The sequence below is a fragment of the Haplochromis burtoni genome, unplaced genomic scaffold (genome assembly GCF_018398535.1).
Source record: "Haplochromis burtoni strain Fernald_Lab_line unplaced genomic scaffold, NCSU_Asbu1 Contig_380, whole genome shotgun sequence".
Taxonomy (NCBI): domain Eukaryota; kingdom Metazoa; phylum Chordata; class Actinopteri; order Cichliformes; family Cichlidae; genus Haplochromis; species Haplochromis burtoni.
This window is the reverse complement of record NW_024582741.1, coordinates 299,257-322,872: the sequence shown is the minus strand read 5'-3', so window position 1 is coordinate 322,872 and position 23,616 is coordinate 299,257. Positions and strand designations below refer to the sequence as shown.

Genomic DNA, 23,616 nt, shown 5'->3' with positions numbered 1-23,616 from the left:
CGACAGTATCGAATGCTGCACTAAGGTCTAGCAGGACAAGCACAGAGATGAGTCCACTGTCAGAGGCCATAAGAAGATCATTTGTGACCTTCACTAAAGCTGTTTCTGTTCCCAGGTATTAGCATGCTGTTATAGGTGGTGACAGTCACAAAAGCGAGATCTAAGTTAAAACATTGCGTAACCTAAATAGACTTATTAGACTGGTCCTTATTCGGTGACACTCAGCACTTTAAAGTGTGAGTATTCACAGCATTCTGAGGCAATTCATTCAAAATTTGACTTGTCCAGAGCTCAACATAAAGTATGGGATGTGGATTGGTTCTTATATAGTGCCTTTCTACTCAATTGAGCACTCAAAGCACTTTCTACCGCAAATCACACAGTGTTTTTATCTATGCCTAAACACTTTCTCACAGTTGCATACGCACTTGTGCAAGAAGGCATGTGGGCTGGGGGGCTCAGGGATCAATCCACCGACCTTCCAAATGGAAAAGGACCCGCTCTACCACCAGAGCCACAGCTGCCCCTTCAGTGATGAAATTACAGAGAAAAAAAGGTCTTCAATTTTTATTAGACATATTATACATACACTATATAATAGCATATAGGCTTTTGACAAATAATTCATTAGAATAAAACATCGTATGACCTACTTTTGCAGGTGCATTACTATATTATCATTTCTCTTGCCTCTATAGTGATATTATGTAAGATTTACAGATAAAATACTAATGTCCTCTGCAGATTCTTGACATTATTATGTAATTATTATAGTGACTAATTGTCAACAAAGGCAAAATATCTCACTTGTGCATTATCATGTCCATACCACAGGGCAGCTCTCTTCCTCTGGCTATTAATTTCATAGCCATCATTACAGTAATAACATGATGTAAAATTGGCATACAGGGAAAACTGAGCTATGAATTGTAGGTAAAGTCTTCACTATCTACATCCATTGTCCTAACCAGATAATCTCTGTTGATAACCTTGTTCTGAAAAAGAGAGAGACATGGACACAGAGAGAGAGGAGAGAGAGAGAGATTGTGTTGCCAGGTCATTGTATTCCAATCATGGCAGTATCTGATTCATATCACACAGCAGGCTCCCCCTCCCACCATCAGTGTGTAGATGGAGAGATAGGTTGCCTGGTCAACAACCTCTTTATTGTGTGAACCACTCAGAGCAGAAACACAGCAGGAGATGCAAGAAGCAGGACAAGGTGCCAACACCATGGGCAGCATTTTGTAAAACCTGGTTAAAGAACAAATGAAACTAAAGCAATAAAAAAAAAAAAGAAACGAAGAATTATTTAACAAAGTTAACAAATATATCAAACATCAACGATTGCCACTATGACTTTGTGTTCTCAGGGGAAAGTGAAAGAAATTCATGTACAGTGAGATAAAAACCCCTCTCACACCAACCAGTCGCAGCAGATGGCCCCGCCCCTCCCTGAGCGTGGTTCTGCCGGAGGTTTCTTCCTGTTAAAAGGGAGTTTTTCCTCCCCACTGTCCCTAAAGTTCTTCGCTCATAGGGGGTCATATGATTGTTTGGTTTTTCTCTGTATGTATTATTGTAGGGTCTGTAGAGTCTGTAGGCGCTGTAGAAATAAAATTTAATTGAAATTGAAAAATCCTTCAAGAAAATGTTACAAATTATATGTCTCTTTGTAGTTTTTTGGTTGTTTTTAGCATGACCTTTAATACTGACCTGATCTTCTTTACAGAGATATTTAATGACATCTCGTCAGTTAAATTCTCATATCCACACACATTTGCAGGTGATAGGCTTCTCTTGTGCCAGTCCTTTGCCTTAACTTTTCCAAATATTCAGCTCATTTATCTATCTATTATGTATTTATCACCAGTTTCCAGTACTGGATAAGTCATTAAGTTCTCAGAAATCTCATTCACACCCACGCATTTTAGTGAACTTTCACAAGACAGTGAAATATTTCTAAAAAAATCTTCTGTCCAGACTTTTATACTATCACTCATGCCTGGGAATCACTCTTAGGGTTTTCGATTTAAGTATGTCACAGCCCACATTTAAGTTAATGCTTTCAGCTTTTTTTTTATTTAATTCAAATATTTGAACACACACAACATCCCACTGACCAAAGTGTTAAGGCTGAGGTTTAAAAATGCGACATTGTGAAGGTCTCCTTTGAATTTACCTGTATTTACAAGGACGAGAACCCAGATTAGTGAGTGAAGAACTCAACTTTGAGTGTATCTAAATGGAAACACTCACGGAAATTTGCAGTGCCGCTGTTGACATTTGCTGTTTGGACACCGTGTGAGCACCTGCAGCACAGCTTGGGCGTTTAACTGAACGACTACCAACCATATCCTCTCTTTGCAGCTTTCACTCATGGGTTGGACTGGTTCGCTAATGGATGATGGCAAATAACAGCTGCACTTTGCTCTCCTGTCTTAGGTACTGAGTGGTTTTCTCTTCTCCTCTGCTTTAAGAGGGGAGAGGAGCAGAACAGTCGCTACATGAAGAGGGTAATGGCTGTTTGTCAAATGCGTCATTCTTTCACCTGAGTTTTGTTCATTTTACCTGATGGTCGAGTGTTTCAGCTGCAAAAGTCTCCTAGCAAAATTGCTTTGCACCTACATTTGCTGTGGCTCCCATCTGGTTGTGAACTGAAAAGACATTTTAGAGAAAAAGCAACCATGGCTGTGAATATGTGCTCAGTTAAACAATGACATTTAGTTCAATTTAGTAACCACATGGAGTAAGCCGCAGCCTGCTCAGCCAGAAGGCCATCGCACTACTTTTTAATCACTGCAGCACATTAGCAAATTAATGAGTAATGGATAAATGAGAGGCATCTTTCATCTCTGTGTTAAGCCAAGTTGGGGCCAGTGCTCTCATCATTGTTTCAACGGGTCCACCGTTCTCTTTGTGTCTGGCAAAGCTCAGACCTTGTATTTCCCTCTGCACCGAGGGAAACAATAATACTCCTAATCCACCTTTCACTGCATTGCTCACCCAATCAATCCCCCACGGAGTAAAACGCCGGCAAATCGTGGTTGCCGAGTTGTGGTTGCTGTGGCAACATGGACTCGGGTTTTTCTGTGATGTCAGCCAGGTACTGCATGGCAGTTTGTGCTCTAACAAGGCAGACCCTTGTTGGGGATAATGAGCAAGACTCTGCTGTCATGGCGATGACTCTTTTTGTGCGTGAGGGGAGGTCAGCGAGGGGCGACTCCCAATTAGCTTGGAGTGTGTGAGGGAGACAGTGAGTAGGTGGGTGGGAGAGTTGCCCCCCTGGACTTTGCTGTTTTATGTTGCGTGTGAAATGTACTTTTTGGCAATATGTTTAACAATGCTAAAAAATATTTATCATAATGGTTGTGGACTTTGAAATGGTTGTTTTAACAGTGAGATTAGAAAAGACTTCTGTTCAGCCTGTAGTAGAGTGAACAGAAGGCTCTTACCTTGTTAGTTCATTCATAGTTAGTTCCAATACATTTGAAGTAAAACGCAGTCCAATGAGCACCAAAGGTGGGATTAATGGTATTGTGAACCTGCCTTCAAGCATCCTTAATTTGTGACCGTGACAGGTTAGTGTTCAATTTTTTTTCTTTTTTTTTAAATAAAAAAATTATTTTAAGTTACAACAGCATGTTAATACAAAACTTTGAATATACAATACTTTGCTGTTCAGTATTTACAATACCCCAAAAGATAACAGAAAGAGAGGAGAAGAAAAACAAACAAAAAACAAAACAAAGCAAAACACAAATATAAAAATAAAATGTATAAGGGAAACTCAGTGTACAGTTAACCACAATAGTGATATAGAGATTTGGAATCAGATAAGGTGGTTTTTAAATTTTAAAAACATTTTAAATATTTCCATGTATGTTAGAAATGGCTGCCACGCCTTAAGAAATTTGGTGGTTGAACCTGCCAGTGTATATCTCATCTTTACCAAATGCAAAAACCTCATGAGCAAGCCACTGTTCATGTGTGGGAGGAGCTTCCTGTTTCCATCCTAAAAGTACAAGGTGCCTTAATGAGTGAAGCAAAGGCAATAGAACTCGATTAGATTAGATTAGATTAGATTAGATAGAACTTTATTAATCCCTCGGGTGGGTTCCTCTGGGAAATTCGATTTCCAAAAAAGCACAGCACCGACAGAAGTTACAGAGTTACAGAATATTATATATATATACACACACACACACACACACACACACACACACACACACACACACACACACACATATATAAATACAGAGACAATATAAATAAAATATACGAAGGGGATAAATAGAATAAATAGGAATAAAAAATAAAAATACAAGTGAATTGCACATTTCAAGTATTGGAGTCTATTGCACTGTTGACTATTTACAAAAGTATTGCACAAAGTATTGCACAGTGAGGTGAAGAGGCACTACAGCTTAGTTGTTCCCCCCTCCTTTGTCCTCCTGTTTCCCCTCCCTCTCCCCTCCAGAGAGGAGTTAAACAGTCTGATGGCGTGTGGGACAAAGGAGTTTTTAAGTCTGTTAGTTCTTGTCTTTGGGAGAAGCAACCTGTCACTGAACAGACTCTTCTGGTTGTTAATGGCCGTGTGCAGAGGATGCCTGGCATTGTCCATAATGTCCATCAGTTTCTTTAATGTCCTTTTCTCTGCCACTGTCACCAGAGTGTCCAGCTTCATGCCGACCACAGAGCTAGCCCTCCTGATCAGTTTCTCCAGCCTGGATGAGTCCTTCTTTGCTGTGCTGCTCCCCCAGCACACCACAGCATAGAAAAGTACTCCAGCAACCACCGACTGGTAAAACATCCTCAGGAGCTTCCTGCAGATGTTAAAAGACCTCAGCCTCCTGAGGAAGTACAGTCGGCTTTGGGCTTTTTTATACAGGTGCTCTGTGTTGCATGACCAGTCCAGTTTATTGTCCACCCACAGCCCGAGGTACTTGTACTTGTTGACCACCTCCACCTCCTCCCCCTCTATCTGAACCGGCAGTGGACCTGCTCTAGACCTCCCGAAGTCCACAACCAGTTCCTTAGTCTTTGAGGTGTTGAGTTGCAGGTGGTTTGTGTGACTCCATGCGACAAAGTTCCTCACCAGACTTCTGTACTCCTCTTCCTGATCATCCCAGATACACCCCATGATGGCTGTGTCGTCTGCAAACTTCTGAATGTGGCATAATTCAGAGTTGTAGCAGAAGTCAGAGGTGTACAGGGTGAAGAGAAGAGGGGACAGCACAGTTCCCTGTGGTGCTCCTGTGCTGCTGACCACTGTGTCAGACGTGATGTCCTTCAGCCTGACGTACTGTGGTCTGTCGGTGAGGTAGTCGGAGATCCAAGCGACCAGGCAGGGGTCCACCTCCATCCTGTTCAGTTTTTCCTGAAGCATACAGGGCCGGATGGTATTAAAGGCACTGGAAAAGTCAAGAAACAGGATCCTGACCGTGCCTTTTCCCCCATCCAGGTGTGAGTGGGCTCTGTGTAGGAGGTACAGGATGGCATCCTCCACTCCGACACCCGCCTTGTATGCAAACTGTAGTGGGTCCTGGGCATGTTGTACCTGTGGTCGGAGGAGGTTGAGGAAGAGCCGCTCTAGAGTCTTCATAAGATGTGACGTCAGTGCCACCGGTCGGAAGTCATTCAGCTCATTGGGCCGGTTCTTTTTGGGGACCGGGACGATGCAGGATGTCTTCCATAGGGCGGGCACTCTCCCCAGTCGCAGACTGAGGTTGAAGACTCGTTGTAGCGGCTCCCCAAGTTCAGCAGCACACGCCTTTAGCATCCTAGGACACACCTTGTCTGGGCCTGCTGCCTTTCTGGGGCGAAGCTTCCTCAGTTGTCTCCTGACCTGATCCACTGTGACACTGGGAGATGTTTGGGAGGAGGGGAGGGGGGGAGATGTCTTGCTGCTGAGAGAGGGATTGGAGGAGGGGGGTGTCATGGTGTCAGGAAGGGGGGGAAGCGAGGGAGGTAGGAGAGTGGGGATTGGACTCTGTAGTGAAGGTGAGGGTGAGGGTGGGGGGTTGTGGGCTGGTCAAACCTGTTGAAGAAGTTGTTGAGTTCGTTTGCCTTCTCCACAGTCCCCCCCACTGTGCTTTTCTTGGTGTTGTGGCCTGTGATGGTTTTCACACCATTCCAGACCTCCCTCATATTGTTCCTCTCCAACTTCTGCTCCACCTTCCTCCTGTAGGTGTCCTTTGCTTCCCTCAGGCAGCGTTTCACCTCCCGCTGTGCTGCTTTCATCTCCTCCTTCACTTTGCTCCTGAAAGCCTTCTTCTTCATGTTGAGGACAGCTTTGACTTCCTGTGTTACCCACGGTTTGTTATTAGGATAACACCGTACCGTCTTAGCAGGGGCGACTGTGTCCACACAAAAGTAATCGTATTTTGAGAAAGTGACGTTTTGAGGTATCACTCCAAAGATAGCCATTAGAGCAGAAGGATCAAATGTAACGTTATGTATCTCTGAAAAGGTATTAAATATAGAGACCCAATAGTTATGAGTGTTCACTTGTTTTTGACACCACCAAGCCTAATGAACAACAGATGAAAGAACAGGACCTGGTTTTCCACTGCTCTGCTCCCCCTTATGGAAAAATACCCCCAAAAGATAATGGGATGCATCAGTGTGGACAGTATTCAGAAAGAAACATTAGCATCTAATCATTGTTTAGGGAGAACCTAATGCCCGAGTCTTTCTGATTCTGATTCTGATTCTGATTCCCCTCCCTGGTTAGGCTGGAGTCAGTGTGTAACTAGCTGAGAAAAAGATTGAGAATTCTGTCTGATATCAGGCTCATTTTTGTGCTAATTCAAGTCCCAACCAAATGCACAACAGCTAACAAGTGATATTCCACATTTACAGTCAACCTATTTAAAGAAATTATCATAGTTTGTTCTAGTTTGAATTTGCTGCATCACAGAAAAATGCTATTACGTTATATTGCATGGAAGATTTAGTAAATAACGCATCATCACTTGATTTTGAACCGGGCGTCAGGGTTTCTGACTGCAGAAAACAAAAGAAGTAAACTTGTCTTCCCAGTCGATGTCCATTTCATTTCAATTTTTTCTTCGCGGGGGGGGGGGGTTAAATTATTGCATGCTCATATTCTGCCCTCTGTTTACCCTCCACTGCACACTCACACACATAAAGGCAGTGATGCTCTATTGTCCCAACAAAGGAAGCAGCTCTTGTCTCGTGTTTACCCACATGTAATTTAGATTTAGATTGCGTGCCCTCGCTTCTTTGCATGTGTGTGTTGTTGTGTTTTTTTGACTCGGTGGGCGTTGAAGGACCGTCGACTGCAGCCTGACAGGCGCTCTTTGTTCTCACTCTTACGAGTAAGTGGGCCTTACATAATTACGAATGAGCTTTCTATCTTTAATGCTGCCGGGAGAAAGCATGCAAAGCTTTTGGAGCTGTAAAGCTAAAAATATTAATAATTTAAAAAATGACACATTGTGGTCAAACACCCATTCAACACTTATCACCCTGTTGAGAGCAGTTCTCACTCTGCTTTACTCCACCACCTGGGTTCTTTGGAAGCGGCAGAGGATATATGCATACTGACTTTTCACGTGTTAAATCAGTGCTGTTACAGAGGATGTTCCTGCCCCCCCTTTTTTTCTTATTGTTACTTTTTTTGTGTGCTCCTAATGGCTTTTGTTGGTGAATAAACACTGTAGGTTGTCCCAACCACTCCACCTTCCACTCCTCCATTGCTTAGTTTCATTTTTTGCTGACAGTGTGGTTTGTGTGGGGTCTGTTACAGACTGCACGGTGTCAGTGCATGCTCTCGCTTCAGGCTGTGTCCTTGATTATTTTGTGACCGATAACGCTTTCGATGTGCTGCAAAGGAAAAAAAATCCCCTTAAGTGGCTATTAAATGCCATAAAAAAATGACCACACCACCAATTAAATGCGCCGAGGATGAAAAGCAAAGGAGTTCTTCAAAAATGGAGGGCAGTGTTATCTGTTCTCTTTCTGACAGTTTTTATGTCCTAAGCATTTTTTAAACTTTAAAGGGCATTTTGGTGCCCCGAGTGCTCATTAATTTCGAACCCTTTGCCAGCAGTTGCTTGCCTGCAGTTTTCTAAGAGTGTGTGTGTGTGTGTGTCTGTGTGTGTGTACACGTGTGGTAGAGGAAGTGGCGTCTGGCCAGTTGGGTGCTGCTTTGTCTGGCTTTAATGCCTCTTCATTCACTGTACTCACATCCAGCCAGCGCCCTGACAGTCACTAATCTCCTCTTTATCTTAAAGGTTTGCTCAGCACTTCGGCGTCCCATTCAGGCAGCTGCAAACCAAAGATTTGAGGCAGCAGTGTGGACCTCCATGTTGATAGATCTACTCTGTTCTTTAAAGTAGTGAGGTTGGAAAAGCTCCAACCTAGCCGTAGTAGCATTTTTCTCTGTATCCAGAGTTAATCCCAGATAGTGGATACATTTGGGCCTAATCTGGGCTACTTTTACCATGACAGGCACGGTATTGGCAAATGTTCTGTAGGCCAGACATGACCTCAAATGTCACAATGCCCATCTGGCCTTTATGAAACGGACACGTGGTTGAGTTGCAGGCTGACCCAACACTGTTAGGCAAGGCCAAATGTAGCACAAAGAAAACTGCATATGTAGGCCACACTTCAGCTGAACCCTCATCGCGTTCTAGAAAGACTGGGTATCTTTGTGATGTGTGTGGCTCGTACCTGTGGCTTATGCTCATAGGAAAAAACCATTTTATTCACACACAAGTGCATCCATAATGAACAGTTGTGGGGTAGCTCAGATAATGCAGTGCACAGCTATTTGGAGAGGATGGGTGGTGGACTGACAATGCTTAAATGCACGGTCAGACAGCCACCAGTTTGTCCCAAACGATATTTAAAAATAGTATTTTACAAAGACACAACAGCATTACACAGGTTGCTGTTGCAACCGTGTTCTCTCTGTGAGCCGACTTGCAATTGTTACATGCATTCCCAGTATATTTGCTACTGCTACTCCCAGTTGTTCCCAAACACTGAACTATTTCAGAAAATGTTCATTGTTGCTTAAGGGCTATGTATCTACTGTCTACGGTGAAGCCCTTGGGAAGCACAAAGACTGATAAATTGCCCAAAGGGATGTCACTTGAGTCATCGTTTTTGTGATTACAAGTTTGAAATGTGGATGTGAAGTAGAAAAGAGTAAAGTTACCTCACCTCTGCTTCAAGCAAGCACCTGGAGGCTGGCATAATAAGTTTTTGGCTGTCAAGCTGCATTGTGTTAATGTAATGTTATTATTGTCAGTTACTGTTTCAGCTTTCAGCAGTTTTGAAAACATGATTACTGAGAAAAACTGGTTACTCTTTTTGCAACGCTGCTTTCCTTTAGCAGACAGGCAAAACTGTAGCAAGGGTTCCTTACGTCAACGTGCAAGACTTGACTGCCCACCTCTGCGCTTCGACGTCACCGAGTTGTCAGTCTCTGCGCAGGTCTTCCAAAGTGCACGAGTCCAGTGCCACTGAGACCACTCCATCTACAACCCATGTACAACAGTGCAACAAGTTTATTTTGTGTGTGCATGCGGTTGTTTAACAGAATAAGCACATTGAACTCTTAAATATACACAGATTCTAATACTCATAAACTTAAGAGTTAATCCATTACAAATACATAAAAGCATGTATTGGTTTGTGGAAGCCTCCATGTTGCCCTGCCATCTTTATTATAGTGCCCAAGATGGCATCATGTTTATGTATGTCTGTTTATATATGGAATAGTAGTGGTACAATAGCTATATCAAGCTATATAGTTTATGTCTTCCATATTTCCAACTATATCCATAATCACATACTGTGTATGCTACCATTGTATATAGTGTATTATCTTACTTTTTTTCATTGATCGTACTTATTTGTATTTTTGTATTTCCTTCTGATATCTGTACCTGAGCTGAGGTGACGCAAAAATTTCCCCGTTGTGGGATCAATAAAGTCTTATCTTATCTTATCTTATCTTATCTTATCTTATCTTATCTTATCTTATCTTATCTTATCTTATCTTATCTTATGTCATAAGAGAGCAACCACATACGCCAGATATAACTTATTGTCAGCGGATTAGAGGCCCGACCCTCATGTCTCCAGACAGCTGACAATTGAACATAACGTGAGTCATCAGGTTTACTGATCTATCAGTCATTGCCATTAATGAATGGCTTGGTACGCTTACACCGAACAACCAAAATGAAGACAAAATTGTAATACAATTGTGTTTTTCCCCCCTCTGGATATTATTTTTATTTTGCTGGAAACATTAAGAGGGGTAATTAGCTGTAAAGGTCTTGTTATGGGAGGTTTAGATGCAAAACAAGCAGTGCAAATAATGAGAATGCTGTTTCCAGTCAGTGCCCGTGAAAGTCGTCCCTCCCCACCCCACCCCTCCAGCTCACGTGGCCACACCCGCGCTGTTAGTGCAGTGCTCTGGATTTGGGATTGGCTGAAATGAGTGTTGTCATTGATCAGCCTGGCCAGAGAAGCACACAGGAGCAATCAATAGAGGACCACCTTAGCCAACCATTTAGTGAATGAGCCAGCTATATGTAAGCTAAAATCCAATTCACATTTTAATAACAGTAATGTTTTTCCATCATCATATTTTCCTTTACGTTCGAGGTTATATTTAACCCCGACTCTTTGGGAATTTGGAAACTGATTAGAATGCAGATCAGACTTTTTAAAGATTTTCATCGGCACATCTGAGACAAAGCAGAGACTGAAGTATTTTAAACAGCTTTGAAGACAGAGAATAAACAGGACATTGCAACTGGGAAACAGATGTAAATGAAGTGAATCAGCTATCAGACACTCTGTTTGCTAGACAAAATAAATAAGACCATTATGCTCCTTACTACCCAGAATGTGCTCCTGACTGCAACTCCAAGGAAATATTTTTTCTCAGACCTTTTAAGTTTGACTAATAGGGATTAGTCAGGTTGAGCTAAGCGTCTCACTAATGACTAAGTATTGTGTCTGACTGAGAGACGAAGAGACTTTGCAGTTTATTGGCTAAGGGTCAATTCCCACCGAGATTTTCGCTCAGCTGGCTAACATACTGCACACCATGTGCTTCAATATGTGAGTTAGAGCTGGGAATTCCGCGTTTGTACTCCTCTCAGCTGCTATAGTAACAAAAAGACAGTGTGTCCTTACTTATCTTAGCCTTTGAGCAAAATTGATGAATTCCATTGATTTGTGGCAGGGAAATAATGCAGTATCCACCATTAACTTGTCTTAACAGTTAAGACACTGATCAGACAACAATGGCCTCTTCCTTACATTTATATAAACACTCATTACATTTGATTGTCAAAGAATTACTTCCAAAAGGAGACATGGTGCACTAGAACATTAGAGCCACGTGTTTGTGTCCGACCCTGGTCGTCTGACTGACGTCACCTATTTTACTGGCTATGTATGCCCTCCACTTATTTCAGTCAACTTGTTAATCAAAATATATTGCGTTTTGAAATGTTTCACAGAGGAGGCATTCATCTTGACACAGCTATAATTTTGAGCTTTTGTGGCCTCTCAAAATTTACACGTCTGCATCTTCTAGTTCTACAGCAGGGCGGCTTCAAAGTCGGTTTCACTCGATCTTTTTTTAAAATGTTTTCCTTTAAATCTTGAAAGGTTTGCATGGTCTTTCATTTTGCATGTTTATCTGCTTCCACTATTAAACCCTGTGTTTATTTTATTTATACATATATATGTATATATTTTTGCATTAATTTTCCCAGCTCTAACTTCAAAAAGCCTCAGTTTCGAAGATCTAACAGTGCAGTGTCCAAACAGTGTTGGAGCATGAAGTTGTACTCCCTTTACGCAGTTTTGTAAGACTCACATTTTTTGTGCCACCTTCTGCTCATGAGCAACAATTATGATGGGAGGTAAGGAGGAAATTAAGTTATAGAGCAACAGGCCACTTAATGTCAAGTTTAAGGTTTTTAGAAGCCCCTCCTATTGTGATCCCCTACAGTATCTGGGAACGTGTCAGTCCTCTTCCTTCTCATCTACTGAACTGAAGTCGCGGTTCTAACACATTTACATATTATTCCCAATATTGACACAACTACTTATCGTCAGTAGATCAGACATGTCCATGTCCAGACAGCTGACAAGAACTAGCTAAACAACCAATAGTTGGTTATAAGCTAACAATGAGCTAGCTAATGTTAGGACTTAGCATCTTAAAAATCACATTTTCCCTCTAAAAATAAGTTTGATTACACTCTCACAGTCTCACATCACGTGAGAGTTTATTCAAAAAGCATCACAATCAGAGTCCAACAAAGTTATATTCAAAGACCATTTCACCAAAAATGGCTAATAACAGCTAACACCGACTAACAGTGGTAAAAGCATCAGTCTTACCAACAGAAAAGTTTAATATATCCTCAAACTCACTGACCCTTGTCAGATTCTTTCAGTTTTTATAGCCTCTTCCAGAATAAATAGATATGGATGCTTGGATGGGTTAGAATCTCCAAGTTACATTATAACTTTAAGCACATGTTCGTTATGTTAACCTCTTAGTCATGATCCGTCCCTAAAGCTAATTAAGTTATTACAACCAAAAAGATTCACTGAGAGGGATGGCGTGGTGGTGTGGTGGATAGCAATGTAGCCTCACAACAAGAGGGTCCTTGGGTTGAAATCATATGTGAGGCCTTTCTGTGTGGAGTTTGCGTGTTCTCTGTGTAGGTTCTCTACAGGTACTCGAGCTTCCTCCCATAGTCCAAAGGCATGCTTGTGGTTAGGATAATGGCGATTCTAAATAGACCAAAGGTGTGAATGGTTTTCTATCTCTGGAAAAAAATAGGTAGATAATTGAGGAGATGCTCCTGTAGTGGCATTGGGATTATAGAAGTTTTTGTAATTCTGTCGTAGATTACAACATTATGGAATTTCTCCTGAGAATAGAAAATGTTTGGGGTTCACTGCTAGTTTAAACCATCATAATAGTTTAGATGATGTGATTATAGTTTGTAAGCCACGACAGAGCAGCTGGCTGGATAAAATGGATATTTAATATTATTGTAAAAACTAAAACCTTAGCCTTGGTTTAGAGCTTAGTGGTCTTTTGTTGACAGATTATTAAAGCATGTTGCAGATAATTTCATATGTCCACCCTCTGAGCTCTGTTAAATCTGCTGCCAGATTTGAGCACATCTGTTGCCAGAATTTTGTACATCTGTTGCCAGATTTCAGTGACAAAAAGTAGCCCAATAAAAACCTACTTTTGAAGCCAAACACTCACTCGAGGTTAAAAAAAGAGAGCTACATTATTGTTTTCCCATTTAGGAGAGGTTAAAAGATAATTCAGTGTTTTCTCTACATTGAGCAGCAACTTCCACAGGGCTGTTTGAGTCGATTGTTGTGTTCAAGATTAAGTGGGGGCATCTGGCTACTCTGTGCCTAGAAAAAATGTAATTAATATGAATTTCTTGCACCACATGACCATTATAATTAGGCTGAAAAACACCCTCGTGCACTTACTCTACCATGAGAACTATGAGCACAACAAATGCTTCGGAAGCAGTAAATAATATGTGAATCAGGACAGGAAATTATTATTAGAAGAGTAGAAAAATAGGTACACTGAAAAGGAAAGAGCTTGCTATTAGGTCTTGATGAACGTCACACCAGGACAAAAAAATAAAAGATGTTGATTTAAAGTAAGTGGAAGGAAATTAAATGCAATAGCCTTGTAATACATCAGAATATGATTTCAACCGTAAAGTGTTTTTAAATAATAAACCTTAGGAAAAGCCCATCAGATGCAACACTCTGGTTTATTAAAATGGCCCCACCTCAGATATGGAATTCTTTTTAGCTGTGCGTGTATGTGTGTGTGGAATGCACATGTGGCATAAAAATGTGTGAAAAGTGTGAGTTTTGTCGTCAGTGTATGCGAGTTAATACACTCGCAGATTCAGATTTGGTTCCATTTTTCAAATCACCACAGCTAAAGCATCATTGATAAAAAAAAAAATGTAGCCATAGCAACTGATACGATTGTTTGCAGCCTGGGGTTTGGCCCTTTAGCTATCACTCGCTTTACCAAAAAAAAAACCCCAAACAAAGCAAACAAACAAAAAAAAACAGTGAATGGGTAAAGCTGGGAAGTTACTAGCTAACACTGGGAAGTTACTAGCTTCCTTCTCTACTAGCAAGGTACAGCTATGCAATATTAAATTACATGCTATGCATTAAAAGATGCGTGAAACAACCCCAACCATAATCAAAAGCTGATCAAGGGAAAAACAACGATAATTTCCTGTTACTCAAAGCTGCTAGTTTTAACACAACTTTATGGGTTACGTTATCTAAAAATTCCCCCTCCATACAATACTCATGAATGAGGAATTTAGCTATGACCAAAACCATTTTTTAGTAGTCAACATGGATATATTTACTTTAAAGTTGGTTTAAGACTGCTGCCTTTCATATAGGAAGCAGCATACACCGCACTGCACTCTGAAACACATTCTTTTCTATGGCTTATGCCGCACAATGATGGTTTCCCGCTGCGTTGAACAAACCAGAGCACAAGCCCGCTGACCAGGGAGCACTCACAGGTGCCCCAGTCAAACTTCAACACAGCTGAACTTTGACATCAGCACAGTGTGACACATATTCACACAACCTGTAGAACTGTAGAATGAGAAGCAACAGGCGCACAGGCGTACACCTGATGACTATGAGCGCCTGCCAAAAATGTCATCAACGGCCAGCTCAACAAAACTTTTAGGTAATTCACGGAACCTTATCGTAGCCTCCGATGTGAAAAAGCCTTTTGTGGGCAAGCTTTTTCAGCATCTCAACAACAGTACAGTCCTATTTTTAGCTAGCTTAAAGGTTGATTGAAGTTAGAGGGTCAAGTGGGTACAATCAACATATACTAGCTTATCTTTTCCTCTGTTCTTTTTTTAGTCACTGATGGGAGTAGAGCTAGACGGCATGCTTCTCACCTTTAACAGATTTTGTTTGTCAGTTGCTGAAAATAGCAGAATGAACAAAATGAGAACCCTACAAATTAAAACGACAAAAAGCTCAGGTACAACAAACTTCGCCTGTGCTCCACTTGCACCACGGCTCAGGCAGTATCCACAAGTTACACTATCCAAGTCTTATGGTAAACCACCCTGGTTGGCAAACAACATAATTGTATCTAAGGTTTTCCTTCTAGTAAAAGGCATTTCTAAATGACCACCAACTTTTGATTGGTAGCAAATTATGTATGTGCATACCCTCTAATACAGCCTTTAATTGTACCACTGCTGCCTTGGGTTTCCATGCGAGTGCTGCACTACCCTGACTTTTGAGCATTTGCTTGTTTTACAAATTCAAATTAAAACACGAAGTGTAAAGTCACTGCTATTATTCTTTTCTTTTAAAAATCATGGGAAGCTTAATGTGATTCAAAATGCTTTACTTTTTCTTGCAGTCCTTGCTGTTTGAAAAAAGGTGAGTCAGACCTGGTCTTTGAGCACGGAGAGGAACGAGGAGAATGATTATCAGGAGAGTGAAGTAGTGCAAGCGAGTGAAGAGGGAGGCAAGAAGAGGTTTTATATATGTGGTGAGCATTCTTCACTTGTGACTGTGGGAGCCAGTGACACATGAAATATGAGAGACAGCAGCACTCTCCACTATTTATAGTACTGCAAGAGAGAAAGAGAAGAAACTGGCCACACCATATACACTCCAGGGCAGAGGTGGCATCATTTTTTCATTCGCTAAAGAGGAAAAAGAGGAATCCCAGCCAGTACTGAGAAGGCACATATGTCACTGCAGTGACTACGACAGGCCAGTCTGAAGCAGAAACGCGTGTGTCATCTCAGTAGTGCGAGGTGGCTTAATAAGCCTCTGCATCCACTTTTCTTTTTTAGCTCACAAAGCTAAACAGATGCTTGGGGGAAGTGCCGGTTGTGGCTTTGTGTTGTTGCTTTGTGGCGATTCAAACCCATCTGCAGCTCAGCACTGTTTTGTACAAACTGCTAAAAATGTATCAGTGCTACTGGGAATGCAACAGCATGTCCTGTTCTGCTGGAGATAATGATGAAAAGAAGCCAAAACGAAGCCCACTGAAAGTGGGCATGCAGCTTAGGGAATCTCTCCATTTATGTTATTTTATGTTTAGATGAAGACTCGCAAGCAAGAATCAAAAGAAAGTGGAATTGGTTCAGTTCTTGTAGTGGGTGATAAGCACTAAAAATAACCGTGGCAAACCGCCGCTGATGCTAATTTAATGGGGGTCATAAGGCCAGCTGCAAATATGAATGGATGGCTGAATGGATGAAGACTCATCATTTGACATCATCTGCTGTGTTGGTCCTGATGTAAGATGATTTCGATAGCTCTGTTCTCAAATTGCATAACATGTCTGTGCTGTCAGGCCAAAGAGGCATCAGAGCATCCCATAAAAGTAACCGGAAGACTTTGATTTGTCATGCTCAGAAAGCATGACCCATTAGGAAAGCAGCAAGTATTCTTATCTCTCCAAAATTGTCCAGAATGGTCACATTTGCAGCTTAAAATGATACTTGCGAGTGTTTTTGAAGAGGTATTTGCTTCTTGACATTTCAGTGTTTCACAAGGTGCCCCAACTCGCATTAAACCGTCATCTCGGCTGTTTGATGCCAACGCTCTCACGCTTGGGCTTGAGCTTTAGCCACGGTCCGAGGCAGAAGCCGAAGGCGGCCGCGGAACTTTGATGCTGCCTTCCATAAGCGATTTCTTCAGTGATGTCATATCTGTAGAGAAAAGCCCTTCAAAGTCAGGCTGATGTATTATGCATGGCACTATAGTAACTAGCCAGTGTGCTAGTAGTGCTCCGGGGTGGTAATGGTGATGCTTGCAGTGCTGAGAATAGCAATGGGAAGCCTTTGTACTGAATGCTTTTGCCAAGGATGAATTCCTCTATGGTCAGCTTATCTTTCCTCAGATGTATGTTCTATGTATGCAGACACCGTGCAGGCGTAGCAGTGGATTGTGCTTTATGCTTTGAATGCTAATGCATACTGTAGAAATTCACAACTTTAGCAGACAACTTGTGTCCTTGTTTGAGCTTTTTCATTTTCATAACCCTTTTTTTACCTCTGCCAAGCAGGTTAGGTTTATGGTAGTGTTTGCATGCACCGGTGTCATTCTGTGAACGTGATAAAGTTTTGAATGAAGTGTGATAAATGACCCTTTGCAGTGGGGTCATTTAGCTTACATTCACAAAGGTCTTCAAGGTCAACTTGAATTGTGTTATAACATTAAAGAAAATATTGTTAAGAGAAATGTTAAGGTGAGAAAATCTGACTTTTTTGTTAGATTGAATAATGACTAGTTGTTCTTAAAAATGAAGCTTATTTTTCACTTAATGCAAGAACTACTTTTTCTATTTTTTAAATGACAGATTATAGCAAATCATCCCATTATTTAAAAATTAACTATTTTGATAAATTATGCATTTATTTATTTTTGAGCTCCCCATCCAAAAAAAACCATTAACTATATTAGTTAAAGGAACAGTAAATAATTTATCCGCTTGTCTTCTGTTGCCTAAATGTTGGCACAATATAATTTAGTAATAATTTAGTAATATTAGTAATATTTTCTTGGACATCATTAAAAAAAAAGATCATTTATGGTGATATGTTGCTGCACTTCTACACAATTATGGCAGATGAAATAGGTCATTTTAATGGCACCAGAAGGCTGTGGATCAGCAAGTCATTAAATCCTTTATTTGGTTCATCGGTTGGTGTACATACTGGAATTATACATTAAATATCACAGCAATGGCCAAGCATTTTTGTGCAGACATTTATGTTTCCAAGAGTTAACTGTTGACTATTAATACTCTTACCTTTCATCTAGTGCAAATGGTAATGTTGATATTGTTGATTTGCATTCTCTCACTTCACTAAAGAGATTCTGAGAATTAAATTTAGCATAAAACAGCATGTTCTAGATGAAACAAATATGCAAGACACTTGCAGATATTAATACGCCATATGAACAAAAATATTCGGCAACCTACACATCAGACCTACAGGAGCTTTCATGACATTTTTTTCTAGATCACAAGGTATTTAAAAAAAAGTTGGTCTCCTCTTTGCAGCTATAGTAGCTTCCACTCTTTTGGCAAGGCTCTCTACAAGATTTTGGAATGTGCTGAGAATTTTTTCCCATTCATCCAGAAGAGCATTTGGATGTTGGACCAAAGGGTCTGGCTTGCAGTGTCCATTCTAGTTCCTCCCAGAAGTGTTTTATAGAGTTGAGGTCAGGCCAGCCGAGTTCTTCCAACCCAACCTCATTCAGCTTGCTTTGTGCACTGGGGCACAGTCATACTGTCAAAGAAAAGACTTTGACCAAACCTTTCCAACACGTTGTCACTCCCACAGAGTAACATTTTATGCTAGGTGACAAATCGTCGGTATATTGCGCTTTCGGCCATCCAACATGTCCCTATATTACGAGTTGACAATGAGGAAATATGAGAACCGTTTGGAATGATCTACACATGTACGTTTATTCTACTTAAATCACTTTGGAAAGCATTTAAGGTGGTGGTTAAGATTAGGGATAAGGTTATGGTTAGGGTTAGGGCCGGAATACACGGCTGGAATGTGTGTTACTGCAGGAGCGTCATTCTATTCGATTTCATCCAAAATCCGACACGTAGCATAGGAAGGTCACCTTTCGCGTTCCCATGGAACGCCTCGAAACGTGACAAATTGTTGGTATATTACGCGTCGGGAGTGAGAACGGGCTGACCTTTCACACAGAGTTGGAAGCATAGAAAGGTATAGTTTTAAGATTTCCCTTTGCTGGAATTAAAGGTTTGGATGAGCTCCTTGGGCATATTTTGATAGAGTCTGTCTGTTTTATTGCTGGGATGTGTCTTGGGAATGTTGCCTGAGAAACATCCCAGGAACCGAACCTGTGGTTTTACGATCGGTAGACCCCACTCTGCAAATATAACCTTGCAGTACTGACTAAACCCTCTGAAGATTAGTTGTAACAAGCCTCTGGCAGGTTCTACAAAACGCTGCAGTTGACCAGCACTGCTCGCTTTGAAGGCTCTCTCAGTCAGTAACTTTCATTTCTGAATTCTCCTTCACAGGCAGCTTTGGATTCTTTTGTGGCGAACAGGGTAGCACAAGTTTTAATTTGTTTTCGCAATATGTTTATCACCACTGTTGTAACCTCTGTAATTACACCATGTGATGGAGCCTCTCGTGAACATAGCTCACCCTGAGGATCTGTGGAAATTATGTATAATTCATGGTGTTGATTGTATTTATAGTTGCTCTGGCTTGTTGTTTGGAGACAGAGATGTAGCATTAATCAAGGGCTACTTTGTTATGAAGATGCGGAGCTGCTCCTTCAGTGAACAGTTTGTTTCCGTTCTTTTTTAAGTTTTTGGCCACCGCCTGGGGCGCGAAGCTGTGCAGAAAGAGGTGGAAACTTTGGTGTTTTTTTTTTAATTTCTTTCAGTCTCCTCCTGTATTCACAACTGGCAAAAAGATCAACATCTCACTCAAATTAATGTGATTCTATATTCTTTTTTTCTTTCAAGCTAAAACACTCTCAGCTCTGTAGCACATTCAAAGCTGTGCCCTTGCAGAGTACCATTAGAGTACATAAAAGTTTAAATATCTTAAGCTCTAAATTGCCCACATTTGCCTGTTCGTTAGAGTAGCATAATTTATAGGGAGACAACTGACTACATGATGTTGGAGTCATGAGAAGCAAGTCTTCATGAGCACTACTAAGAAGTGTGCTCAGTACATACAAAATGATTCTGACAAGCAAGTCCTTCTAAAGTAATCATTAAATCAGAGGGTGAAGATTTGGTTGAAAGTGCATTAAGGGAAAAGTTAGTGTTAGGCAAGAAGTGTTCCACCAGGAAAGTTGTTAGAAAATTGTTTGAGTGTATTTGGTTCATACAGCACTATTCACCAGCTACAACAAGAAGCGGATTCTCGCCTCTCCAGTTGTCCTATGTGAAATATATCACAAGAAAGGTGTGGCTTAAAAAAATGCCCCAATTGGATTGGATGGATCGTTACAGAAACACAAAGATAACTAGAAAAATGTGCATTTCCTGTGAAAATGCTGTGTGGATGCTGTAACGCTGAAGTTGTCTGCTGAAAATAGATGAAAAAGATGAAAAGTTGCACAAATTGTAATAGCTTTGCAGAAGCATAAGAACTTAGCAAAAATGTAATTACTTAGCAGAACTGCAATAACGTAGAGGAAAAATAGTACTTAGTGGAAATATTTTAACCTAGTAAAAGTTGCATTTCCTGTGAAAATGCTGTGTGAATGCCCTGTTGTGTAATCTGCTGAAAACAGCTGAAGAAGTAAAACTATGTGCTGAAAGGAGGTGAAGAAACTCAAAATTCTGCTGAAAACAGGTGAAGAAGCAGAAATTTTTGCTGAAAAGAGGTGAAAAGCCAAAAACTCTGCTGAAAAGGGGGTAAAGAAGCTGAAATTTGTGTTGAAAAGAGTTTAACTGTTTACTGAAAAAAAATGTTGCCATAAGCGGGATTCGAACCCTGACCTCCCGCTCTGAGAACGGCTGCTGATCTCATTAAGCTAAAACACAGCTCACCCCGGCTAGCAAAATCAGTGACCACACTGATAATGCGGTCCATTTATTTCAATGGGACATAAAATTTCATAAAAAATTTAATATCTCAAAAAGTATAGAAGTTATAAGCACCAAAAGTCATAGCAGGAAAGAGCAGAAATAGCAGAATATTGTAAAATTTGAATGGTAAAAATAGCATTTTTACCATTCAAATGCCTGGAGCAATTACCAGACTTAGTTTGCTGGGTCACTCTGTGTGCCACAGACAATAACCAGGCTGCATGTGTGAAACTCTGCATGCAGGAGGAAAGACGCTGAGACAGGAGAGACATCCACTTATTTACCACCCACAGCATGAAGGCACACTGTATACTGATACCAGTGGGAGAGCATCAGTTAAATGACATTAGTGGATGGACTGGGAATAAAACAGGATCATGTTGTGTTATGTCTTTTGCCTTGGTTTTTGTTTTTTGTTTTTTTTACCTGTTAAAAAAACCTTGTATGAAAATCTCCATAAAGTGAATATAATCACTGTCATGTACTTTACAGTGGAAACATGGCTGCTTGCGTTTCTAAATGTGACTCCAGCATTTTATTGAACGTACTGGGAAAGCTGGCATACTCCCTGTGCGAGTATGTGTGTTTGTCAATAAGAGCACATTAGCGATTTGTGTGTGTGTGTGTTTGTGTGTGTCTGTGTGTGTGTTTAGGTCAGCTTTGCTGCCCACATGGTTTCAGGTCTCTCAGTCTCTCCTGCCTGAGGCTATCCTGAGGTGGATCCCTGCTGCTGTCCCGTAACCTTGCCAGTGACAACACTGGCAGCCAATCATTTTAAAGCAGTTTATGACTTGCCTCCTAAACTAAGAGTTTAGGCAAAGGATGTGTCACATAAAGCAGGACCGCTGAATTTTTGATGCAAATAAAAACTGTCCTTTATTTGATATTATTTGGGGAAAAAATAAAAAAGCAGCTTGTTTCTGTCTTTGCATAAGTTTTTCCAACAAGGACAGTGTGCCAACAGAAAGGCATTACCCCTAAATCTGATCGCTCAGACCCCGTCTCCCACCACCACCACCATCAACCTCCGCCTCCAAAGCCGCCCCAACCCCTTCCCCCGCACTATGATAATCTGCTGATGTGACCGTAACCACTTATCCTTCCACAAGATTGAGGAACACGGCTGAGCAAGGCTGATAATTACGAGCGTTACAATTCACGCTAGTGGTGCTGGATGGGATCGAGTCCTGTTGCCGATCTTGAACTAAATGGCGTAAGGAGGAGGTCTGTCAATATACTTTTGACCATTTGAAAGCTTGTGCTGTTGACTGGATTGATGTTTCAAGCTCATTTCATTTGTGTCAGTCTGCTCCTGATGCGTCATGCCTCGCGGTTCTGCAACATGATTTGTCTCTCACTTCAGTGAGCGCAGTCCAGTTAGTGAGTGATGATTAGATGAACTGCAGGGGGTTTCACAGTCGTTCAGTCTTTTGGCATTAAATCACTCAAATAAGCAAGTTCCTAATAAATGAGCAGGTTTTCACACTCACAGGGTAACCTTGGCGGAACTTTCCTGAAATATTACACTCTTATTCGTCAATAAGCCTCGACTCTCTCCAGCCTGGGATCAGCACACGCCTCCAGGATACCCCGTGAAGAAGATTTGCATTGATATGGGAGTAGTTTTGAAATGATTTCCTCAAGATTTCTTCACTTGACAAGATAATGAGTAAAGATGAGGCCTGTGTGATCTTAATTTTTGAACAGTTTTGGTGTCTTAACTTCAAAAATGCAGACTCTCGTGTAGGATTATGACTTAATAAGATCGTTAAAAGCATTCTAATTTCAATTTGGCTCTATGCAAACCCTTTTCAGCAAAAGAATGTCCCCGCGAGTATAACAACACAAACACAAGCTCGCTGTATGTGAAAAGCAATAGATTTGGAGATTAAGAGACATTCTGAGAGAAAATAAGAAGAGAGGAAATGACTTGGGGATTTATTTCTGCTTTATTTCCATGTTCAGAGAAAGAGGAAACAAATAAAATTGTTCAGATGGGATAAAAAAAATTTCCAGGGGACTGACGGAGACATCTCTATTTGTAAATCTATCATACTTAGCCGAACAGCTGCTGGTATAGACTCTCTAAGTGAAGTTTTACAGTATAGCACTGTGTGCACTTCAAGCATACAGATACAAGGATGTAGTCTCTCTAATCTCACTGAGCCTCAGTCCTTGGTTGCTTGAACTTGTTTTTGTGCTGAGCGTTGTACGCCAGAATCACAGTGTAACTCCCACGTGAAAATGCGCATTTACAGTTTTTCATTCCCAGTTGCTCCAAAGTTATGACCTCTGCACCCAGCAGGTTTCTTCTGAAAATGACATGACTGACATCTTACTCCTTATTGCTGCTTTGTGGCCAGATGTATGGAACCAATGTAAGGAAAGTATTTTAGCCGTTTGAGCATTTGCTCATTCTGGGTGGTATCCTAAGCAATCTATGCACAGTCAGCAGTGTGTTATATAAAGTCAACTGGTCACATTAGTAGTGAATGTAGCAGTGCAGAAACCAGACAGGAGCACAAGAACACCTTCCACTGTATACCCTCTTTTTATGTTGTATTGTTGCATTTGCATTTGTATAGTATACTGTACTACATTTTTAACTTAGTGGTTTACTGAGCGCTTTTACAATCACCCCATAAACAACTACATAATAATCTGTCGGCCCCCGTTTTGCTTCCAAAACAGTTCTATCCCATCCAGGCATGGACTAGACGCCTGAAGGTGGGCTTATGGTATCCACACCAAGATGTTAGTAACAGATCCTTAAGTCTTGTAAGTTGCCTGGTGGGGCCTTCATGGATCAACTTGTTTGTCCAGCACATCCCACAGGTGCTTGATTGGTTTGAGATCTGTGGAATATGGAGGCCAAATCAACACCTCGAACTCATTGTTGTGCTCCTCAAATTGTTCCTGAACCATTTTTA

At 41.1% G+C, this 23,616-nt stretch overlaps 1 protein-coding gene across 4 annotated transcripts in view; it reads left to right on the top strand.

The window, feature by feature from the left end:
• ctnnd2b (catenin (cadherin-associated protein), delta 2b) overlaps positions 1-23,616 on the top strand; it is a 221,209-nt gene that overhangs the window by 5,700 nt on the left and 191,893 nt on the right. Inside the window, exon 1 of one of the 4 annotated variants that reach the window (XM_042229113.1) lies at positions 9,991-21,910. The exons of the other annotated variants lie outside the window; for them this stretch is intronic. The gene's annotated coding sequence lies outside the window, so the exon portion shown is untranslated. Of the gene's footprint in view, positions 1-9,990; positions 21,911-23,616 lie in introns of those variants that run through there. 4 annotated transcript variants of the gene reach the window in all.